Raw genomic sequence first — 25,560 nt, 5'->3', positions numbered from 1 at the left:
TTCCTTGACGTAGTGACGGGCTTTGCACAGTTGTTTGTCATTTAGTTGGTAGATGTTCTAGGATGTAGTCATTTTGTTTTAGCAGTTTCAGTTTGTGTTTGAACCAGGGATTTTGTTTTTGTGTTCTGTGATCTGAGTTTTTAGTATTTCGATGGGCTGTGGTGGTATAGTTTCAAGTTTCAAGTTTTATTTATTATGATAAAGGAACTCTTAATGAGGTCCACATAAAAGACAAAATGTACATACAAAAGCAAATAACACGTAAAATGTCAATTATGCACTTGGAACAAATAAAAAATTACCATCTTAATACAGGTCCAAAAAACATTTAAAGAAACTGTACAGTTTAAAACAAAACATTTCATTTGGTGGGTTAATCAGGGCCGCCTGAAATGAAGAAGCTGATAAAATGTTGAGTTGTAGGCAAATTGGTCTTAACCATCTTCGCCTAAAAGACATCAGGGCTGGACAAACAAAAATGACATGATCCAAGTCCTGGTCATACATCTGACAAAGATCACAGAGTGCCGAGTGGCCATACCATCTGGCATAAAGCGATTTCAACGGAAGCAGGTCTTGTCTTATTAAGTACACTAAGCGTCTAACACAATGAGAGATGTTCAAGTACATATAAGGTTGAACTTTCCACAAAATACAGGACTCAATAACAGGTGTACAACCTTTTTTCAACAGCCGGGAATCTCTATCCTGTCTAAACCCCAGTTCCCATGTGGAGGACTTCAAGATGGTTTTTAATTGATAGGAGGATAAAGAAAATAAAGTCTCTTTATCCAGTTTCAATAGGGCCACGCCAAATCTGAAATTTTTTACAATCAAGGAATGGTCATTGAAGTTTCCCAGCAATTCATTTTTTATGAGATGTCTTAAGGTATTAGACTCACTTTTTGCTATACCTACTACCCAACGTATGATACTGGCCAAACCTTGAACCCAGCTACTGCGTAAGCCAAGATCCTGTCTCAAGGAAGCAGTAGAATTTGCTGTGCCGACAGATAATAAACTACGCAAAATTTTTCCTTCCGAGGAGTTTAAAAAACTCCACTTTTTTGGTCAATTAACTCTATTCCGTATAACAGGGAGGCCGGAACTTTCGCTCTGAATACATCTAGTAGAATAGAGAAATGCCTTCTACCTGTGGCTTTATACAAGGATACTAGACTCTTTCCCTGTGAAATAGCCTTCCGGGAGTTATTGTCTATATGCGCTTTGTCACTTAGATTACTTGTGACAATTTTACCAAGGAAGGTATAGGACTTTACAATTTCCAATTTTTTAACCCCCACTACCCAAGGAAAGTTAGGAAATTTAGGTTTCTTCCTACCAGAAAAACACATCACTTTACTTTTTGCAGTGTTTATCAACAGGTAATGGTTTTCAGCGTATTCAGAAAGCGCTTGCAAGCGATTATTCAAGCCCTTCGGGGTAAGATCCAGAATCAAAATGTCATCTGCATACATAAGGCATGCAATCGGAACTCCCCCCAAGGACGGGGCAATACCAGCGCAAGCTGAGAGTGCAAGAGGTAAATCAACTGTATAAAGGGAAAAAAGCAAAGGGGCCAAAAGGCAACCTTGCTTTAACCCATTAGATGTAGGAATTATTTTAGATAAACCACGTTCACCTCCCAGCAGGACTCTGCACCAGGTATCTGAGTAGAGGGCGCGGATTAACTTAATGAGAAAAGGGGGCATCCCTAAATCAAATAACTTTCTCCACAGCAATATTCTATCCACTTTATCAAATGCGGTGGAGAAGTCAATAAAAGCGCCATATACCTGCCCGCCACGGACTCTCACATATTTTTCCGTGATAACTTGCAGTGCCGTCAAGTTATCTAAAGTTCCGTGATTTTGCCTGAAACCCGTTTGTTCAAGAGGCAGGATTTTAAACTCAGTTACCCATTGGTTCATTAAGGTAAGAATACATTTTGCGAAAACCTTACCAATAGCATCAAGCAAAGCAATTTGACGGTAATTTTGGGGAAGATCTCTTGCCCCTTTTTTATATAAAGGAACAATGATACTTCCTTTCCAGGAGGGGGGGACTATTCCGCTAGAAAAGCAAAATTTAAACACTGGAAAAAGGATTTTGCTCCAAAGTTCACTCTGTTGTTTTAATACAGAGATGGGAACTTCGTCTGGTCCCATCGCGCCAGAGGAACGCATGTTCTTAATAGCAAATTCAATTTCCTTTTCAGATGGACAATCAAATACACGTGAGACAAAATAAGATTCCACATTGTATAATTGTGAATTATTGTTACTGTACAAATTCTCAATATATTGGACCCAAATCTGTTCCTCAATGGCAATAGGTGTAGGACTGGCTCTAGTACCACAACCCTTGCCAATTAAAGACCAGAAAGTCTTGGCTTGGCCGTTATAAGAAGCTTCCCTCAGTTGTATCCAAAGTGAGTCTTCCTTATTGCGTTTTAAACGAGCCTTAAGCCTAGATCTCCTTCTTTTTAAAATTGTCAACTTATGGTTGGCTTCTTGGGTGAATGATAGATATTGCCCCCTTATTACTTTATTTATTTCTATATTTAAAGCCCGCAGGGGATAGGGGACTGCTAAAGGTTTTTTCACGCAGGGTTTCTTTTTAGCTACGGAAGTTACCAATTCTAAAAAGTCAGCAAATCCCAACAGTTCTCTTCCCTCCCAGAGAGGTAAACTCTCGACAGTTGAATTCAAGAGGGACACCAAACTTTCAAAGGAACGAAAATTCCAGAAACCTTTCCCAGAGTTGGAGTCAAAATTCACCAGATCCGTATCCATACTCCAAGAATCCACTATTGGAGGACTGAGGGAAACTGTAAGCATCAACACATTATGGTCACTAAGGTTAGACTCAATGACTTTCATATCTTTCAACAGGGAAAAGAAAGCATAATCTACAATAATATAGTCAATAATAGATTTTCCCTTATTTGATTTATGCGTATAAGCTGCCGGGGTGTCAGAGGGGAGCCTCCCATTTACTATTAAACAGTCAACTTTATGTAGGCCTTCTAGGACCAGTTTACCTCTTTTGTTAGTTTTAACTTTAGGAGGGAACTGGGCCGATGGTATATTCAGAGTCTCTTCCCTAAGATTGTTTCTAAACAAATCCAGCCCACAATTGGATATATTGCAATTCAAATCCCCAAACATTAATACATGAGGAGACGGGGTAGTATCCATAGTTTTAGTTAGAAAGGAGAAAAGTGTTTTTAAACCATCATTAAAACAACAGTTTGGGGGAATATAGATGTTTATCACAACAAGCGATCTATTAGGGCAATCCTTAAATACATCTTTTAAGGTTATTGCCTGGAACAATTTCCCTGGATCAAGATAATGTGAATAATTCCATTTTATTCTATTTGTTAACAAACATGCTATTCCTCCCTTTGCATGGCCTCTTCTGGAGGAGGTTGCGCTATTTTCCAAAACAAAGTAATCTTTTTCTAGAGATAATCTACCTTCCACCCACGTTTCTTGTAAACAGATTATATCCGCCTCTAGGGAACGCAAGAAACATAGTTTCTCCTTGTGATCTTTAAAACCTGCAGTGTTCCAGGAAATGAGCTTCAGCTCTCTGTTAAAAATTTGAGTGCGGTTTGGGGCAGGAAGCAGATTTACTCGATAAAACTCCTGGTAACCAACTCCATTTAGACTGATCATCCTTCAAGGTTTGTTTAAGAGGAGGAGGATTTTTATACGAAACTTGCCTTTCATTTCTAGACACACATATTTTTAAGTCCTCCGATCTAGAACTAGACCAATCAGACAACATCAAACCAGTATTAGAGGGAGATGACAAATTGGAAAGAGCGCTTTGAATTCGTTTTTCCCCGAAGTATGGAGTAACATCTATCCCTCTGATTTGTAATTCCTCAGCCCACTGTAGAATAAGATTTAGCACCACTTTAGATTGAAATTTCACCCTTGTAGACCTCCCTACCAAAGAGTTAAGAAGAAATACTACGTCCAAATCAGACGTTTGAATTAATTTTAAGCTTTCAATCTCTTTAAAACAGATAAGTAAGGCAGATCTATTTAGAATTAAATCAGTTTCGAATAAGGGAGAAAAATCAAGAAACAAAGTATCTACATTTATTTTTTCTTTAGGAGGAATAACTGCAATTGAGGGTGCATCTTGGAAAGGCCTTGCCGAAGGATTGAGAGAGGAAAGGAAAGGATTAACAGGGGGTAACGAAACCTTAGGGAGGAAGGGGTTAGTGGAACTTATAGGACCTAATCCTGTAGATGTTGGTTCCACCTTAGGGGAAGCAATCATATCTTCCTGAGAGGCAGAGGATTGCTCAGCCTGGGGGGGATCTTCTAGAATTGGTTCCAAACTTTTATCAAATAGAAGTTTTCTCTGTCTTTTTTTAGAAAATCTTCGAATGGGTTTTCTCTTCTTTATTCTGATCTTTTTGTGTTTTAGGGGGATCGATTTTTCTACCATTCCAGAATTTGCTGTTGTGATCTCCTCCTCTTTTTTTGACTGTAATGAAAATATAGGGAAGAGAGAGGGGGTTTCAAAATTTTGATTGGCCGGGGACGTAGGTACTACATCTATCTCATCATTAAGAGAAACTATACAATTAGCACCAGCTGAAGCCGCCTTGAAAATCTTAAGGTCAGCTGGTAGAGCTACTGGATTCTTTGCTTTTAGGCCTTCCGTTTGGAGAGGCGTTTGAGCTGAGTCCAATACTACTTGAACACTCGGAGAACTCTTATTAGGGATCTCCAACGGGGTAGCGGGCATTGGGAGGCAATCAGACACTGGTCCACTCTTATTTTGCAAAAGTACTCTTAAAATTTGAGTTACCGTGTCAAAAATACACTCAGAGCCTCCAACAAATTTTTCAAGTAGGCTCAGAATAGAAGATAGTATAGATTCCAAAGAGGATAATGAATTGGAAATTAACCTCCCATTAATACTTGGAGAACCCTCAGCTAGATTGTTCAAATTAGGGCCAGAACAAGAGGTAAAATTTAGTTGAGCGAGGGAAAAATCCAATTTATTAGAAGGTGTACTACTCAGAGGACCCGCACTTGAAATGGTTATAACTTCATTTGTATTTGGGATACCCCTAGATTTCCCCCGTAAGGATCTCATCAGATCTTTGTGAGCTGTTAAATCAATATCTGGTAAAGTAAAATCACTCTCTGGGATGGCCGGATTAGCCGGCAAAACTGACAAAGGGCTAGTATTCACTATAACTTTGGGAGCTTCCATAAGAGACGCTTGAGGGGGGACAATAATGTCGGGTTTCTGAACCTTACATCCCGAGAACTCAAGTAGTGGATTCAATTTCAGTTGCGAGTCGTTTGATATCAAAGGCGAACCCCTTACTATTTCGGGGCTAGCAGGTATAAACAGAGATTGACTGGGAACCAAGCTCAGACTAAAGGAAACGTTAATAACCATATTAGCTGGCTCAGAAATATTATACTCTAGAACTTCGCTTGGGGGCTGCATCTCAACTGATTTATCTTTCCCTTTATCCCATAAATTGAAAAGCTGACACTGGCCTTTCAATTGCATTGAGGACGTAATTTTATTGCGTAAAGGGTTAGATTTCGTTTTAGACCCAGATCTCCCTACTAGAACGCGTCCAGAACGCAGTTTTTTAGCCGTCATGAGAAAATTTACACAAGATGAAATAAATAGAAATTTCCAAAGCCCTAAGACACGATACAACCCTGTAGTGAAATGTCAAACTAAGTAATACCAGAGATGAAAGGGAGGGGGCCCAGCCCAGCCTACTTCGGCCTCTGACGGCCTCAGACGGTCCCGCCCTTGTCCCGGGCTTCTCCCGGCGCGCACCCGCGCGCTCCCGCGTCGCGGAGCCTAGAGGGAGGTTTTAGCAGCGCTGAGGCGGGGGAGGAGCCAGCAGGGAGAGCGTGTCAGCTGGTGATAATGCTGAGGGTCAGGCGCTCCTGGGACTTGAAGTCCTGCGCCTGCGCCTGCCCTCGCTCGCAGCCCTGCACACACCACCGCCCCAAAGATAACACCTTAGCTGTTCTTGCCTCGCTTCAAGCCTTTGTCCAAAGCGCTGTTCAAAGAGCGCAGTCCGATGAATCCGCAGGCGATGCGGGACCCGCGAAGCGGGTTCCGCGAGGAGTTGAAAGAAGAGGCTGAAGGAAGAGCGCTTCCACAGTGCAGTGCTCGCAGTCCAACAAACCTTGATAACAGGCAGGTGAGCAATCCAGCGAAAGTCACTAGTTCACAGGTTTTAGCAGCGCTGAGGCGGGGGAGGAGCCAGCAGGGAGAGCGTGTCAGCTGGTGATAATGCCGAGGGTCAGGCGCTCCTGGGACTTGAAGTCCTGCGCCTGCCCTCGCTCGCAGCCCTGCACACACCACCGCCCCAAAGATAACACCTTAGCTGTTCTTGCCTCACTTCAAGCCTTTGTCCAAAGCGCTGTTCAAAGAGCGCAGTCCGATGAATCCGCAGGCGATGCGGGACCCGCGAAGCGGGTTCCGCGAGGAGTTGAAAGAAGAGGCTGAAGGAAGAGCGCTTCCACAGTGCAGTGCTCGCAGTCCAACAAACCTTGATAACAGGCAGGTGAGCAATCCAGCGAAAGTCACTAGTTCACAGGTTTTAGCAGCGCTGAGGCGGGGGAGGAGCCAGCAGGGAGAGCGTGTCAGCTGGTGATAATGCCGAGGGTCAGGCGCTCCTGGGACTTGAAGTCCTGCGCCTGCCCTCGCTCGCAGCCCTGCACACACCACCGCCCCAAAGATAACACCTTAGCTGTTCTTGCCTCACTTCAAGCCTTTGTCCAAAGCGCTGTTCAAAGAGCGCAGTCCGATGAATCCGCAGGCGATGCGGGACCCGCGAAGCGGGTTCCGCGAGGAGTTGAAAGAAGAGGCTGAAGGAAGAGCGCTTCCACAGTGCAGTGCTCGCAGTCCAACAAACCTTGATAACAGGCAGGTGAGCAATCCAGCGAAAGTCACTAGTTCACAGGTTTTAGCAGCGCTGAGGCGGGGGAGGAGCCAGCAGGGAGAGCGTGTCAGCTGGTGATAATGCCGAGGGTCAGGCGCTCCTGGGACTTGAAGTCCTGCGCCTGCCCTTGCTCGCAGCCCTGCACACACCACCGTCCCAAAGATAACACCTTAGCTGTTCTTGCCTCACTTCAAGCCTTTGTCCAAAGCGCTGTTCAAAGAGCGCAGTCCGATGAATCCGCAGGCGATGCGGGACCCGCGAAGCGGGTTCCGCGAGGAGTTGAAAGAAGAGGTTGAAGGAAGAGCGCTTCCACAGTGCAGTGCTCGCAGTCCAACAAACCTTGATAACAGGCAGGTGAGCAATCCAGCGAAAGTCACTAGTTCACAGGTTTTAGCAGCGCTGAGGCGGGGGAGGAGCCAGCAGGGAGAGCGTGTCAGCTGGTGATAATGCCGAGGGTCAGGCGCTCCTGGGACTTGAAGTCCTGCGCCTGCCCTCGCTCGCAGCCCTGCACACACCACCGCCCCAAAGATAACACCTTAGCTGTTCTTGCCTCACTTCAAGCCTTTGTCCAAAGCGCTGTTCAAAGAGCGCAGTCCGATGAATCCGCAGGCGATGCTGGTATAGGATTGTCATAGTATAACATTATGTTTTTTAGGTAGAGTCTTGCGGTTTAGTGATGAGTTGATAAGGTGGAAGATTTCTTTAATAAGATTTGTTTCTGGTTGCAGTGTATTTAATTGATTTGTGTTGAGGTGGAGTTGCTATGGGAACACTGACTGGGCGAGGAAAGCAATCAGACCAGAAGTTTGAGGAGCTACTTATTTTTATAGCTGGAAAGATGAAGGAGGTTAGTATTAGGTCTTGACATGCAGACTGTGCTGAGTTCTTTATGTGTTGGTGGAATCCCACGAGGTCCATAAAAGTGTGTGTTAAGGTTGTGTTTCCAACAATGTGGGTGTTGACATCACCAAGGATACAGATTATGATGCTGTATGTTATTCATCACATTTATGGAAATGAGCTAAGAAGTTATGTTTGGGTGGTCTGTATATGACTGTGATAGTGACTAATGGGAGATTGACATTTTTCCATTTAATTGTAAGGTGTTCAAAGGCTAACCATTTTTAAGTATTAATGGAGTGCAGATGGGGGTGTTAGAGTGTAGGCTTGAGACTCCCCATCCTATTTTGTTTGTTCAGCGTGTGAAGCTTGCATTAAGAAGCTTGTATTGGAAAGAAAGTGATTTTGGATGAAGTCAGAGTGGACAGTGAAACACGTTTCTGTAAATTATCTGTATGCAGGGTAGTGTTCTGCTGGGCATGTAACAATCCAACCACTCCCAAGGGCTGGATTTACACCCACCCTTCATCCATTCATCTCAGGCATCACCAGTCAGGTGACTCTGCTAATAGAAGGAGCGGGAGTACGTGCTCCTGCCAGTTGGGTAACACAAGTTGTGGTACTCCTGTCTTTATTTTGATTAGCATGTGGGTCCACATCAACATTGGCGACAGGGATAGTGGGACTCTGCTTGCCAACCTGTGAGCAAGTCCATGCTAGCCATGGTGCTTCCACTATAATCCCCTATCTCACTCTGTGGCAGACAGGCAATCAGTAATGGAAGTTGCAACATTGTAAAGCCTGCCCCAGGTTGAAGACAGAAGCATTGGAAGCCTCCATACATACTGCGTGGCCAAACCAGGGTTATTTGCATTTTGCACCAATCTCACAACTGTTCATCCCTGGAGATGGTGAATATGGTATTAGCCTGCTGACGGGCCATCAATACTTACCCTTGAACACTGGGCCCACAACTTTCTTTTTTTTTCTTAAGTTTGATTTTATTGAAGAAATAAAAGATCAGAGAAGGAAAAATGAAGAAACAGGAAAATGGATATAATAATTGTATACATCATAAGGAGGAAACAATTGCAAATATGAAATCTACAAAAAGAGAAATAAATAATGCAAGTAAATTCGCATAAAAGAAAATATAGTAAGCATAATAAATTTCAGAGCAGAATAAATAGATAAAATAGCAAATACACAGTAAAATAACATTGAAGATTAAATATTGGGGAGAAAGGCATTGGGAGAAACAAGGCGGTTTACGTACTTCAACTGAATCAGGGTCCGGGGAGGTGATTGCGGGAGCGGATGAGGAAAGGTAATTTACCAAAGGAAGCCAAATCAGGTTTCTTTTGATTGCCAGGGAGATGGGGGATACGTAATTAGTGTCTAAACGATGATGAAAACAAACTGCATTCCACCAAGAGCGGTATGAAACATTAGCGGCTTGCTTCCAGTTAGAGCTAATAGTGTGAAAAGCAACAGCTATCAAGAGGTCAATGAGTAGGTAGTGATGATGAGATTGGGGGAGATCAGGGGAAAGAGATCCTAGGAAAATGTGTGAAGGGGAGAGGGGGATCTGAAAGTGGAAAATCCTTTGGATTTGAGTCCAAACTGAAGTCTAAAACTGGAAAACAGGGGGGCATTCAATTAACATGTGCTTTAAATCTGCAGAAGGGCAGGGACCTGACCAACAATTAGGGGAAGTGTCAGGCGAGAAGTTTGACAAAGCATGTGGAGTAAATACAATTCTGTTGTATATAAAATAAAAAGTTTGGGTGGTATGAGCAGCTCTAGAGGCCTTATGAAGTTTAGTCCAGATTTTATCCCAGAAGAGAATCTGCCAATCTTGAGATAAATCGGATTCCCAGGCAAGCTCAAGTTTAGTTCTTGATCTATCAGCAGTAAAACGGAAGGAGTTATAAAGAGAAGTCGCAGAAGGAGAGGACTCTATTATTGAGGATATGGATCTGTGGGCTGGAGGGACGTCATTGGAAAGTGGTAACAATTGAAGATAAAGAGTGACAACAGGATACAATAAATTATATTGTGAGCGAGCGCTGGAGGGTAAAGAGAATTGAGATTGAAGTTCCTAAAAGGAAAGAGGAGTATCATGAGAAAGAAGTTGAGAGATCCAGCGTAGTCCACGAGAGTGCCAGGTCTTCCAGAAAAAGGTACGATTGCGAATTTTAAGCTGTGTATTATACCAGATAGGTTGTTCATGTGCCAAAAGACAGGAACGATAAGATGAAGACAAGAAAGGAAGGAGAAGTTTATGAGAATGAGAAATGATAGGATTATGAAGACGAGTCAGATTGGACGTAAAAGATAAAATCTCATGAAATTTGAAGGGAGAAATAAAAGTGGATTCTATGTTTAACCAAATGGGAGTGTGGAAAGGAAGATCAGATGAGAGCCAGCGAGTTGATTGTTTCAAAGAAAAAGCACAGTGATAAGCTCTAAAATCAGGAAAACTGACATCAGCCTGAGATTTATCTTTCCGTGAGGAAGCAATAGCTATATGAGAGCGCTTACCGTTCCATAAAAAATGTAATAATATGGAGTCAACTCCTTTGAAATAAAAATCCGGAATGCGCATTGGGATCATAGAGATAGTATACAGAAGGATAGGTGAGAGCATCATTTTTATAGAACTCAGATGACCCCACCAGGACAAAAAGAGCGGGTTCCAATGAGTGATGGTGCATCCAATTTCTTAGAAATATAATCAAAATTTATTTTAAGAGTATCGGATAAGAGAGGCGCGAACCAAACACCCAGATATTTTATTTAATGGATTGCCATGAGAAACCAGATTGGGAGAAAAGATGTTTTTGGCACAGAGGATTCCAAGGGAGGATTTCACATTTATCAGCATTTAGACGGTAACCAGACAACGCGGAAAAGAAGGAAACTTGTTGAAGGAAAGAAGGAAGAGAAGAGAGAGGGTCGGAGCAGTAAAAAAGGATGTCATCAGCATATACCGAGAGGTTAGCCTGTTGAGAACCAAAGTGAAAGACAGATATGTTATCATCTTGACGGATTTTAGGAAGAAAGGGTTCTAAAGCTAAAATAAATAATATTGGGGATAATAGACAACCTTGTTGAACACCTCTTTGGAGGGTGAAATAGTCAGAGGTCATACCGTTAACAAAAATGGATGCTTGGGGGCCCGAGTAAAGTAATGAGATAATAGAAATGAATTTGGGAGGGAAACCAGCCCATACAAGAGCCTGGAACATAAAGTCCCAGGTAATCCTGTCAAAGGCTTTCTCAGCGTCAAGGGAGATAGCGGCTAAAGGAAGTCTAAAGTTGATGTCTTGCTGAGAATGTTAAAAAAGACTCAAGAGTTATCAGAAGAAAGACGACCTTTAACAAAACCCGATGGTTAAGGGCCGATTAAGTCGGGTAAAAGGGGGTCCATCCATAAAGCTAAAATCTTGGCTAGTATTTTGTAATCCGTGTTAACTAAAGAGATAGGACGATAATTCTTACATAAATAATAATCTTTATAAAAGCCTGTTGAAAAGAGCCACTCGACGAACCTGCATCAAGGAAGGAGTGATATAAGAGTAAAGGTTTTGGCAAGAGAAGGGAGGCAAAATTACTCTAAAATTCGATAGTGAATCCATCTGGGCCAGGAGCTTTACCGTGACGTAATTTAGAGACGGCGTGGGAAATTACAGTGAGTGATATATCTAAATCTAAAAAACTAAAATTTACATGGGATGAAGGAGGAGAAGGGAGAGAATGAAAATAAGAAAGGAGTTCCGTGGAAGTAGGAACCTGTTCCGGGGTGTAGAGAGTCTTGTAAAAATTTACAAATTCGTTAGGAATATCCTTATCTTTAAATCGAGATTCACCAGAGGAAGTCTTAATCGATTCAATCTTGGTAGGTTCTTTCCTAATTTTCAAGTAATTAGCAAGAAGTTTCCCCATTATGTTCCTACCACCATAATATCGAGAGTTACATTTTAATAGGAGGTTAGAGGCAGCGTCAGTTGTGAATTTATTCAAAGAAATGTTGGCATCAATAAGTTCTTTAAGGGAGGATTCTGAATTGGAAGAGTGATAAACGAGTTCCAGACGTTTGATATCAGCGAGTATTTGAGCTGATTTGGCTTCTCTAATTTACTTCCCACGCGCCACAAAATTTATGATAAAACCCCTAGATGCTGCTTTGAAAGAATACCAAACCATAACAAAGGGTGAGTCAGGGGTGTGATTAAGTAGGAAAAATTCTGTGGCAAAAGTAATGAATTCAGAACAAAAAGTGGGTTCTAGAAGTAAAGTGTTGTTGAATCTCCATCTGCCAGAATGAGGAGAAAATGGAAGGAGATCAATGTCAACAAGGACAGGGGCGTGGCCAGAAATTAAAATGGAGCTTATGTCAGAACGGATGACATGTTGAGACAAAGATTTACTGAGGAAAATATAGTCAATGCAGGATTGAGAATGGTGGCAAGGGGAGTAAAAACTATATACTCTGAGATCAGGATTACATAATCTCCAGATATCAACTAGTGCATTATTTTAAATTGTTTTGGTATATTGGGAATGCATCTTAGAGGGCACAAACGTAACTTTTGAGTGACAGTCAAGGAAGGGGTCCATAATTTGATTGCAATCACCACCGAAAATTATGTAGTAATCAGAGAGGGAAGCTAACTAGTCAGAAATGGAGGGCCAGAAGGATTTATTGGTTCCGGTGAGAGCATAAACATTAAAGATCACAAAGGGGATATTATCTCTAAGCAATTTAACAATAATCGACCATTAATATCACATTCATGAGAAAATGAAGAAACATTCAACTTTTTGTGGAACAAAACCAAAACCACATTTTTCTTTTCAACAGTAGGAGAAAAGAAAACATGACCTACCCAACAACGTTTAAGTTTTAAAGCCTCTGCTTCCGAGAGGTGAGACTCCTGAAGTAGGGCGACATCAGTTTTGAGTCTGGCGAAGTGTGATAACACCTGTTGCCTTTCAATTGGATTATTGAATCCTTTAACATTCCAAGTTGTAACACGGAAATTAATAACAAGAAAAAATAACTAGCAAAATTATGCTCGCTAAGTTCAAAGAGAGAGAAGGATAAAGAATAATGCAGAGTCAATGATGAGTGAGAAGAGGAAAGAAGAAGAAATGGAGAAAGAGTAGAAGAGAAAGAAAGAGAAGAAAAAGAGAGAAAAGAAAAGAGAAAAGGAAAGGAGAGGATTTGAGAAAAGAACAAGAAAGAAGAAGAATAGAAAGAGAAAAAGAACAAAGAGACAGTACAAGTCTGGAACAGACGACTGAAAAACATACTTACGAAAACAAAACACAAAACGAGAACGAGGGTGGCGGCATTAAAAGATGACGGTGACTGCAGCAAGAGTGGGCACCAGACCTCTGCCATCAAAGTTCCAAAAGACATCGTACAGAAACATCATGACACATCGGGAAAAAGGGAAATAGGAAACATCTGTAAGGAAGAAAGAAATAAAATGATGATTATCAAGATAGGAGAAAAACATGAAGTGAAGAAGGTTGAAACAGAGGATAAATATAAAAGGATGAGACATCAACAATGACTGAGGCCACGAGAAAAGAATAGAATCAGCACAACCAAGATATTGGCAGGTCCAGTTAGACATGTCTGGGAACGTCCATAGCATCTGTCCCATGTTGGCGAAGGAATGCTTGCAGGACCGCAGGATCTTCATACGTGGTAGTTTTATCCTGGTAAGTGACCTTGAAAAGACACTGATGAAGAAGTCCATATCTAGCATTGAAGGCTCTCAGCTGAGGACGCATGTCTAGAAATTTCTTCCGTCGGTCGGCAGTGGCCTTGGAAACATCGTGTGACAGGTAAAGACGATGACCTTCCTACGTAACTTGTTTCTTGAGTTTGGCAGCTGAGAGAACCTGTAGGAGATCCGTGTATTGTAGGAACAGTATAATGGCTCCTCTGGGTTTAGTGGACACTTTAGGACCATGGTGATGAGCCCTCTGAATATTGATAGAGGCTTATGCTGGAGCGTCCAGGATTTTAGGGAGAAATGATTGGAAAAAAGTAGTAGGGTTAGACCATTCTGTAAGTTCAGGAAGTCCGTACAGGCGGAGATTATTCCTACGATTCCTATTTTCCAAATCCTCAGTCTGTTTTTTGAGAAGTAATATTTCAGCCTCCATCGAAGGTATGTGAGAGCAGGAGGATTGAAGAGATTCGGTTGATTGCTCCAAAATGAGAACACGTGAGTCCAAGGACGACCATTTGTCGAGCATAGTCTGTAACGTCTTAGTAGTAGCTTCCATAAAGGGCTTAAGAGCACGTAGTTCCTCTAAAATGAGATCCACGGATGAAGACGAGAAGGTTTTCTCTGGGGAAGGGGGATATTTTTTGAGGCATTTTGAGGTTCTGTGACGATCGTAAGTGGTGTTTTTGACTCGTACGAATATGGTCGTGTCTGGTATCTATGAACCGGAAATGACGAGTTTAGTGGGTGTACGCAGTTTCGCTGTGCTAACCTAAACCGTTCGTCTGTTTCGTGGGTTTCTATATCTGTACCCACGGGTTCCATCTTAGATACGGCATCCATTTTGTCTCTTGCCCTCAAGTAACCAGCGAACGGACGCTGTCAGCTTCGCGACCCTGGGATTCCCAAGACTTTTGCGGAAGACACGTTTCCTTTGAAAGTGTCTTTATGATGAGGGGGATGATACTGTAAGGCAGATGGCCCCGCTCGAGGCTCATCTTGCCGTGCCGGTCTATTGTCTCAGCCGTGCATCTCATTAGGCACGTCCCTTTGATGCTTGCAACTCGTGTTTCCCGATACCACCCCTTTTACACCCTTTCCGATCTCCCCACTGTTTCTGCCTTCCTTTGCACCTGTTTCTGTTCCTTCTTCGATCTGTTTACTGCCGAATGGAATGTACTAATGGTGGGAAGATGGGTTTTTACAGTTGGGAACCACCAAATGTTTCTGTACTTATGTTCCAGGCCGTGAATACATGAAGGCAACCCCTCCTGGCGTTCATTATGGGAACCAAGCTGTAAACCTTTGTGTACCATGTTAACCTATGAGAGAAATGTGTATAAAAGGAGCGACCCACAGTAGCAATTTGAAGCAGGCTTCGCGAACCTACATGCTATGTACTTCTCGTGACTTCTGTGTTCCCTGCAGTAATAAACCTCGAATCTTTGACGCCGAAGGAAGTGTCCCGTGTCTCTGTCATTTGTACGCCGGAGCAGGTTACCCACGAAGGTTTCAGGTGTTGTCCCCTGGCACCGCTGGGTCTTAAGAAAACCCAGTCCTTCAGTTGGCGCCCAACGTGGGGCTGCATCAGTGGTACCGGTCCAAGCCCGACGATCGTGAGGAACTTCGTGTGAAATCTCCAAGGGAAGGTGCACCCCGCTTCATCGATCCTGTTGTCGAAACAAGTGGCCCGACGACTTTTCCCGCGAAGATTCCCGCCTCCTGACGGCTGCGACGGACTGCTGCCCTGACTGTAGACCTGTTTTGGCGCCTGGCGTAGACCTTGGTACAGCGAGACGATTGACGGGCCTTCCTGGTGACGCCATCGATCTTTGAGTTAAGTATTTGTGGGTCGCTCCCAGAGTCCTTAGTTGTGGGTGCTTAGTTGTTGCATGGTTCCATTGCATTTGTGGTTCTTAGTATATGGTTCTTTGTTGTGATATTTGACGTCTGCAGTCGCCAAAAACCGAGGGTTTTTGCTCTTTGCTGGGACTTGGTAAATCCCGTAACCCTTGAAGTTTGTGAAACTCGGCTAGTGTGCAAGATGCCTGGTCGTAGTACTTTGTTCAGTTGTTTTGGTCGTTGTGGTACGGATTCCCGACTGGAGGACTCGTGTCCGATACCTCCGGTTGGAACTCCAACTTATGAATTATATAGCAAGCATGGGTTGGGTCCGATTACCTTTTATGAATGTTGGATTCGTTATACCAAAAAAGACGGTGTCCTTAGTTGGCCACCTCATGGTAGTTTCGAGACTCCGATCTTAGATAACCTCGAGGCTAAATTGTTTAAGAAAAAGTCAAGGCCGGCCATGTTTGATGCCTTTCGGTTGTGGCGGAAAGAAGCCAAACAGAAAGAAATCAGACAGACAAAACGCAATCAGAGAGATGGAGTTGCTACTATAGTGAAGAAAGCAGACCAGTTTCAGCGAGATAAGGAGGAAAAGGAAAAGGAAGTTTTCGATAGGCTTCAACGTATGTCTATAGATAAATGTTACCCCGCTTTGCCAACGGAGTCGGATAAGAAGGAGGAATTAGTTGAGGATCCTTTGATGTCCTATCTTCTGAAGTCACCACCTCCGTACGCACAGGGTACCGCAGCTCCTGTGGTTCCCCCTGTACCTGCTCCTGTGCCCGTTCCCCAACCTGTTCCTCAACCTGTACCCGTTCTTCCGATTGTTCCTGCTCCCTTGCCTACTGCTGTTCCTACTGCTCCACCGCTTGTACTTCCTCATACTCCTGCTCCCGCTGCTGCTCCTGTTCTACTTACTCCTGTTGTTTCATCTGCTTCTAACTCTTCTCTTGTTAATCCTCTATGTTATACTTCTCCATCTACCCGACGTCGTACCCCCTCTGTCGCTGCTAATTTCTTTAATTCTCTTGGACCTATTCTTGAGTCCGCTGGTTCGGACGGTCCCCAAAGACGTAGTCAGCTTACCGGTAATCGGGAACGTGCTGCATTGTATAATATTGCGATGGGTTGGATGAAACACCCCCTTAGAAATCCTCCATGTGCGGTGCTTGATACATTCTGTCAATTCAATATACCGACACAAAGATACGTTTTTGAGGAAATGTGTAAGGTTTTACGTGATCAAATATCGGCTGATGCATCTGACGATGTTTGGGAATAGCGCCAGGCATTGTGTCCGACTTTGACATTGTACCGTCTTCCATATCCTGAGAAGGAGAATCTGAGTCCAAACAAGCAGGTACCTTAGAAGATGCAGATAATTTCAGGTTACGGAGCTTCCCTATGAAGCGTCTCAGAGAGGCGATTGTGAATAAAATGATCTGCCACTAATGGATATCCAATATACATATAGACAAGACTTGAAAAATGAGATTGGAGAAAGATGTAGAAAATGGCGACTGGATCAGTGGATATAATGATATAAATTGAGGAAAGTAATAAGTTCCTGAAGTCCAGTCATCCACATGTCAGGAGAGTGACATAGAGAGAAGGTGCTGTAATGAAAAACATTGTGCAGGAAACAAAATGGTGGTCAGGTTCAAAGAATTTGAAGTACGTCACAAGATAACAAAAACTGCAACCACCAAAAAGTGAAGGGGGAGTTGAGTGCTCCCCATGAGCAAAGAAAATTATGCCAATTAAACACCGGAGGAGAAATCCAAAGAAGTAGGAAGCATTGAGCAGGCTTGATGTGAAATGCGCGATAGAAGCGCAAAAATGCACAGGCTTGTAAAAATGCAGACGGTGGGCTCACCTCATCAGCAAAAGCAGGTACATGAATCAGGGAAGGCGACCCTCATCCTTACAAGGCACAGGCAAAACTCAGCGGAGTAAGCGCAATGATTGCGCAAAAGGGTGGCTGGGGCTGAGAGACCCGATCCATGGCGAAATTCGACAAAGGAAACTGCATGACTTGAAGTTGGAATGAGGGCGCTTGGCTCAAATCATGTTCTGAAGAGCAGAAATTGCATCGTATCCTCAGGAGATGCCTGGAAACTACAGAATTGAGAAGAAATTCGGAGGTTGGTGCCGGAGCTCTGAAGCTACGCCACCATCTTGGCCAACGCACAAGCCACGCCCCCCAAGGGCCCACAACTTTCTGAACGCACTTACTGGCTCCTGAGTAGCAGCATCCACCTGCCCCTAATGAGGTAAATGGAGAGGGATGGTGGAGGAGCCTAGATGCATAAGGGAGAAAGCTCTTAAACTCTGTTTCTTCCCGAGGCAATGGACTGCTCTGGACCCATCACTTCACCTGAGCAAAGATGAGCAGGTCTCAAGCTACCCAGCTCTTGTGTAGTGAGACTGAGGCGCTAAGCAGTTCGGGACGGAGATTTGCAACCTCCAAGGTTGTTTCTCTTATCCCCCTACCCTCAAAGCACTTGCCTTAGCTCTCACAGGACTGCCCAGGGCCTCGGCGAACAGCTCCTATAGAATGTCGGGACGGATGTCCAGTGCGTCGCCACTATCATTGTGGAGCATTGAACAACCAGAGTGGAGTCTGACACCGTCATTATGCCAAAAGGCGAGATGCGCCAATGACACTCTGAAGAATCAGTCCCTCAGCGACTACCTGTTCACCCTGTCTGCATCCTGACCTGTCCTAGTCCTAGGAGGTGTCCTAGTCCTAGGACGCTCCCGCGCCGCACGGCCACCAGCTGCTGCGTGTGCTTCCCCTTCCTTGTGCCTCGCTGCCCGACTGCCGCCTCGTGACCACGCCCCCTCCTTCGAGCGGCGTGGTCCGTGATCGGCGCTCCTCTCCCTGTGCCCCTGCTGTATTTACCGAGTAGAATTGTATTACTGGTGTATTTACAGAGTAGAATTGTTTTGTTTTATTTCTGTTTCTCCCGCTGTATTGCCTGTTTCTTCCTGCCTGTTGGCGCCCTCCGTCGTCCCTCCCTGCTCCCCGCTTCCCGCCACCACCGCTGACCACGCCCCTTTTTTCCTTCTGTTCCCTTCCCGCTCCCGCCTCCCAGCTGCTCCGCCCACCCGCGCACTTGGCCATATATGGCGACCGTGCGACGCAGGTGAGTGTGTCAGAGTCCTAGGACGCTCCCGCGCCGCACGGCCACCAGCTGCTGCGTGTGCTTCCCCTTCCTTGTGCCTCGCTGCCCGACTGCCGCCTCGTGACCACGCCCCCTCCTTCGAGCGGCGTGGTCCGTGATCGGCGCTCCTCTCCCTGTGCCCCTGCTGTATTTACCGAGTAGAATTGTATTACTGGTGTATTTACAGAGTAGAATTGTTTTGTTTTATTTCTGTTTCTCCCGCTGTATTGCCTGTTTCTTCCTGCCTGTTGGCGCCCTCCGTCGTCCCTCCCCGCTCCCCGCTCCCCGCTTCCCGCCACCACCGCTGACCACGCCCCTTTTTTCCTTCTGTTCCCTCCCCGCTCCCGCCTCCCAGCTGCTCCGCCCACCCGCGCACTTGGCCATATATGGCGACCGTGCGACGCAGGTGAGTGTGTCCTAGTCCTAGGACGCTCCCGCGCCGCACGGCCACCAGCTGCTGCGTGTGCTTCCCCTTCCTTGTGCCTCGCTGCCCGACTGCCGCCTCGTGACCACGCCCCCTCCTTCGAGCGGCGTGGTCCTTGATCGGCGCTCCTCTCCCTGTGCCCCTGCTGTATTTACCGAGTAGAATTGTATTACTGGTGTATTTACAGAGTAGAATTGTTTTGTTTTATTTCTGTTTCTCCCGCTGTATTGCCTGTTTCTTCCTGCCTGTTGGCGCCCTCCGTCGTCCCTCCCCGCTCCCCGCTTCCCGCCACCACCGCTGACCACGCCCCTTTTTTCCTTCTGTTCCCTCCCCGCTCCCGCCTCCCAGCTGCTCCGCCCACCCGCGCACTTCGCCATATATGGCGACCGTGTGAACGTGCAGCGGTCACGCGCAGCGGGCGCGCCGATTGTGCGCCGAAGGCGCGCCAAAGGTAAGCCCGTCTACGCCCGTCCGCGCCTGGACCGCGCCCAGTGCCAGGACCCCTGGCCCACGAGGACCCCGACCGACCCGCCTGACGTACACCGCCGCCACCCTCATCGCACTCAACACCGGCCGAGTCCCGGGATGCTGCAGAGCCACCCCACAACGCGCCCACGGACCCTTCAGCTGCAACACCTGCAAGTTCTCCTGCATCCAGACCTGCCTCGCACCAGCACCCGCCAAGACGAACACCAGCAGCAACCACCTCAAGACACGCCATCGAACTCTGGAACCTCCTAGACGCCACAGCCCCTGACGTTGCCTTCATCACGGAGACCTGGATGAACGCCTCCTCAGCGCCCGACATCGCCATCGCCATCCCAGAAGGCTACAAGATCACCCGGAGGGACCGCAACGCCAACCAGGTGGGAGGAGGCATCGCCATCATCCACAAGAACACCATCCGCATCACGACCAGCACCGACAACACCCCACCCTCCGCCGAACACCTGCATTTCCAGATCCACACCGACCCGAAGACCACCCTCAGAGGCACCCTGATCTACCGACCTCCGGGACCACGCACTCAATTCAGCGAGGACATCGCCGACTTCGTCAGCCCACACGCCCTCCCCTCCGCTGACTACATCCTCCTGGGGGACTTCAACTTCCACCTGGAGAACAACAACGACGGCAACACCAGCACCCTGCTCGACAACCTCGCCAACCTTGGACTCAAGCAGCTGGTGTCCACCCCCACCCACCTCGCCGGACACACACTCGACGCCATCTTCTCATCCAGCAAAGACATCGCCTTTAGCCACGCCACAGAACTCCACTGGACGGACCACAGATGCATCCACTTCACCTTCAGAAGAACGACAACCCACCACCACCAGCAACAGGTTGCCCGAAGAAGCTGGAACAAGATCACAGCCGACCAGCTCGCCGCTTCCCTGAGCCAGCACCCTCCGGCCAGATCAGCAAACCCCAGCCAGGCCGCAGACAACCTCTCGAAGTGGATCAGCAAATGCGCAGACGAACTCGCCCCTCTGAGGATCCCGCCTAGCAGACCCGGCAGTAAGAGAGCCCCATGGTTCACCGACGAACTCAAGAGCTCCAAGAAGAACTGCCGAGCCCTCGAGAAAGCCTGGAGAAAGGAACCCACGCCGGACAACAGGACCACCCTCAAGCTCGCCACCCGGAAACACCACCAACTGATCCGCACCGCCAAGAAAACGGCTTTCAAGAACCGACTGGACAACAACGCACACAACTGCAAGGAACTCTTCAACATCGTGAAAGAGCTCTCCAACCCCAACGCCGGAAACAACGACATCACCCCATCGCAAGACCTCTGCAACTCCCTCGCCTCCTACTTCCACAACAAGATCGTGGACATACACAACAGTTCAGCACTCAACCGACGCACGCCACGACCGCAGCAACGCCACCCACCACCACCCTCCGCGCCTGGACCCCGGTCAACACCGAAGACACCGTCCACATGATGAACTCCGTCCACCCCGGATCTCCGACCGACCCTTGCCCTCACCACGTCTTCAACAAAGCCGACACTGTCATCGCACCCCACCTGCGGGACATCATCAACACCTCATTCGACACCGCCACCTTCCCCGAGAGCTGGAAGCACGCCGAACTCAGCGTTCTACTCAAGAAACCTACAGCAGACCCCACCGAACTCAAGAATTACCGCCCCATCTCTCTACTCCTGTTCCCAGCCAAAGTCATTGAGAAGACCGTCAACAAACAGCTGGCCACCTTCCTCGAGACGAATGGATCCCTCGACCCATCGCAGTCCGGATTCCGTGCCAACCACAGCACCGAGACCGCCCTCATCGCCGCCACTGACGACATCCGAGCCCTGATGGACAACGGAGAAACAGGGGCCCTCATCCTCCTAGACCTCTCCGCAGCTTTCGACACGGTCTGCCACCGCACCCTAGTGCAGCGCCTCAGCAACGTCGGAATCCAGGAGAAGGCACTGGATTGGATCATCTCCTTCCTCGACGGAAGAACACAGAGAGTCCGCCTACCACCGTACAAGTCAGAGGCCACCGAAGTCATCTGCGGCGTCCCTCAAGGATCCTCGCTGAGCCCTACTCTCTTCAACGTCTACATGAGCCCCCTCGCGGCCATCACACGCCAACACAACCTCAACATAATCTCCTACGCCGACGACACCCAGCTGATCCTCTCCCTGACCAACGACCCTGCCGCCGCCAGAGCCAACCTGCACGAAGGGATGAAAGAGGTAGCCGAGTGGATGACGACAAGCCGCCTGAAACTGAACTCAGATAAGACGGAGGTCCTCATCCTGGGCTCCTCGCCATCCGCCTGGGACGACTCCTGGTGGCCCCCCGCCCTGGGCACCGCACCCAAACCGACGAACCACGCACGCAACCTGGGCTTCATCCTGGACTCCTCCCTCTCCATGACCAGGCAAGTCAACGCCGTCTCCTCGTCGTGCTTCAACATCCTGCGCATGCTTCGGAAGATCTTCTGGTGGATCCCCACGGAGACCAGGAAGACCGTCACCCAGGCCCTCGTCACCAGCCGACTGGACTACGGCAACGCACTCTACGCCTGAACCACCGCCAAGATCCAGAAGAGACTCCAGCGCATCTAGAACGCCTCAGCCAGACTCATCCTCGACATCCCACGACACTGCCACATCTCCGGACACCTAAGAGACCTGCACTGGCTCCCGGTCAACAAGAGAATCACCTTCCGCCTCCTTACCCACGCACACAAAGCTCTCCACGATCAAGGCCCGAGCTACCCCAACAACCGCATCAACTTCTACGCTCCCAAACGCCACCTCCGATCTGCCAGCCACGCCCTCGCCGCCGTCCCACGCATCCGTAGAGCCACTGCAGGAGGAAGGTCCTTCTCCTACCTGGCCGCCAAGACCTGGAACTCCCTCCCGGCCGACCTGCGCCTGACCCAAGACCACCTCTCCTTCAGGAAGAAGCTCAAGACCTGGCTGTTCGAGCAGTAGCGGCACCCCCCCCCCCCCAGGCGCCTCGAGTCCCTACGGGTAGGTAGTGCGCTCTATAAATGTCTTTGATTGATTGATTGATTGATTGATTGACCTCTGCAGCGGGAGCACACCTTGATCATGACCCATCTACTCCTTTGGTTGCACGAGTGATGAGGCAGTGGCTCTTCGATGGTCCAGGCACAGCACCTACGCAGCCCCAGGGCAGACCACATACCGTCCGTGGAAGTCCATCCAAAGGGCAGCCACAACCGAGAGATCGACTTGACACTGCTCCAGCGATGGATGCAAGGAGGTAGTGGAGCCTCAGAGTCCAGACCTCAGGTCACAAACGATGGGGCATATTATCAAGACAGGCAATAAAATTATTGCCGCTTTAGCGGCAGAAAACTGCCACTAAAACGGTGATAATGGGCTTGATAATATGCTCTATGGAATTCCAATTGAAGCCCATGTTAGATGTGAAGGACATCTAACATGGGCTTCAATTGGAATTCCATAGAGCATCTTATCAAGCCCATTATCTCTGTTTTAGCTGCAGTTTTTTAGCCGCTAAAGCGGCGATAATTTATTGCCTGTCTTGATAATATCCCCTGATATTCCCAGTCTCCCCAAGACTGTCGCTCAAAGCACAACAGGCAGGTTGTGGATAGGTTATGCATTTTGCACTGAGGAACAAACATTAAGTAACACAAACTGCATTGTGTTGTTAGAGTGTGGAGAAGATCCTTGAAACTAAATGGACGAGAAGAAAGTGAGAGCGTGAATGGCTAGAGTATGTGTGGGATGGAGAGCAAGGTTCATTTTCTAGATGCAAGATAAGGCAGCAGAATGGAAAGTGTCCTGTTGCGGAGTGGCTTAGACTGAAAAGAAACAAAGGGGCATATTTTCAAGAACGGCGATAAAATTATCGCCGCTTTAGCGGCAGGAAACTGCTGCTAAAACTGCGATAATGGGCTTGATAATATGTCCTTGGGAATTCCCATAGGAGCCCAGGTTCTGGTGTTAACCTGGGCTTCTATGGGAATTCACAAGGGCATATTATCAAGCCCATTATCGCCGTTTTAGCGGCAGTTACCTGCCGCTAAAGCGGCGATAATTTTATAGCAGTTCTAAATAATATGCCCCAAAGTTTCCTAACCTAAAAATAGTAATGTTGCGAATCAGGGATTATTCAACAGAACAAGAAAACCTGAATTGAGAGTTAAAATGGGTGAAGTTCAAAAGAGCAGATTATGAAGTAGAGTTATTTCAATTGACAAGAAGATGGCAGTAGAGGATAAGGTTTTGTAACGATGGGCACCTGTGGCCGTGCAGGTGCCGATGCTGTTCCGTGGTTTAAGTATGTGAAAGAGACTCTCTCAAACATTGGTTTAAGCTACTTATGGCATGACCTCCTAGAGGCTACTTTAGTTTCCAAAGCCAAGACTAAGAATGCAAATTGGCAACATAAATTGAGTTTTTTGTTTAGTCTGTCTAAAATAGGATATTTGACCATGGCATTCCTTCAACAGAAAGACAGTTTTGAGTTGACGCAGTTTAGGGTGAAATTGAGCTGGTATCTGCTAGGAAACTTTGTTTGCAGTTTAGATATGGGTCCCTCCCTCTTTCCTCTTCTAAAGCCAGATTGAGGGAGAGGGGTGCATGGAGGCCCTGTACTGAGCAATGTGTATCTTGTTCTGAAGCCAATTAATCAATTGAGCATGTTTTGTTACTTTGTCCAGGGTATTCAGGTGCCAGGAGACTGTACATCTGCTCACTGTGTCGAAACTTTGAAATTAGGAAACATAGAAAGACCTTGAGAATGTTTTTAAGCACACTAGCTAGTGTGTAGTGTTTGGGGTCTGACGTTATATGTTGACTATGTGGAGGGTTAGGAAAATAACAATAAAAAACACTTCTCACCATTGTGTACGGTGAAAACAATCAAATTAGTATATTATATGACAACATTTTCACAGCATCATTTACATTTTTATCATACGGTTTTTATTAATGATGTGTTATGTTTTATTGCATAAATGTATTTTTATCTTGCTTTTAAATTTCATTATTGATATGGCATATGATTTTTTTATTCTATTTGTAATGAGTTTGAACTTTGCTGGCATAATGCTGAATAACGTTTTGTGAGGATTGTGTTGGTAGGGTGTTAGAGAAGATCCTTGAAACTAAGTGGACGAGAAGAAAGTGAGAGCATGGATGGAGTGTGTGTGGGATAGAGTGCAAGGTTCAATTTCTAGATGCAGGATGAGGTGGCAGAATGGAAAGTATTCTGTTGTGGCGTGGCTTAGACTGAAAAGAAACAAAGGGCCTAATTTATGACGTTTTTCCGTAGGGCAGCGCAGCAGGCCTTCCTGCTGCTCTTCCCTACGGCAAAAGAAAAGGGCAGAAATGCGCTGTATCCATAACAGACGGCACATTCCGGTCCTTTTCCCCTCCACCGGTGTACAATTGGCTGCATAATGGGCTGCCGTGCGTCAACGCAGGCAGCTTTGCACCATGGTGCAAGGGTGCCTACGCTGCGTTGTGGGGATGATTATTTTGGTACAGGAAGGGAAACCTTTCAGTACAAAAATAATCATGAGGCTTCTTCCTCTTTCTATGTGTGCTGCAGGACGCAGCACACATAGAAAAATGAAAAACGAGGCGAACTAAAGATATTTTCTCCTCGTTGAGCCTCCTTATGCCTCCCCTGGGGAGGCGTAAACTTTTGCGTCTGCCTCAGATTAACGATTTCTCGTAAATCTTGGGCAATGTCAAACGGCCATGGATGTTGCTGGGGACGCCCCCAGCAACATCCAACGCATGCCCCTTTAACGCAGAACAGTGCGTTAAAGGGACTGATATTTATCAGGCAGCATTAAGCCAAAAAAAAAGTGGTACTTGATAAATATTACGCAACCTTCTGCGCCATCGAACGCCAAAAAAAGAAACGTTCCAGAGGCGATAGGAGTCTCATAAATGAGGCAATAAATTTCCCAAACTAAAAAGAGAAATGTAGCGAATCAGGGATTATTCAACTCAACAGAATAAGAAAACCTGATTTGAGAATTAAAGTGGGTGACGTTCAATAGAGCAGATTATGAAGTGGAGTTATTTCAAATGAC

General features: G+C 46.4%; 1 protein-coding gene across 1 annotated transcript in view; it reads left to right on the top strand.

Moving 5' to 3' along the window:
• Positions 1-25,560, top strand: part of PTCHD3 (patched domain containing 3) — a 239,792-nt gene that overhangs the window by 191,863 nt on the left and 22,369 nt on the right. The gene's annotated exons all lie outside the window — the stretch shown is intronic.

This window comes from Lissotriton vulgaris, chromosome 10 (assembly GCF_964263255.1).
Source record: "Lissotriton vulgaris chromosome 10, aLisVul1.2, whole genome shotgun sequence".
In the NCBI taxonomy this organism is placed as follows: Eukaryota; Metazoa; Chordata; class Amphibia; order Caudata; family Salamandridae; genus Lissotriton; species Lissotriton vulgaris.
Note: the sequence above shows the minus strand (reverse complement) of the source record. Positions and strands in the feature narration are given on the sequence as shown.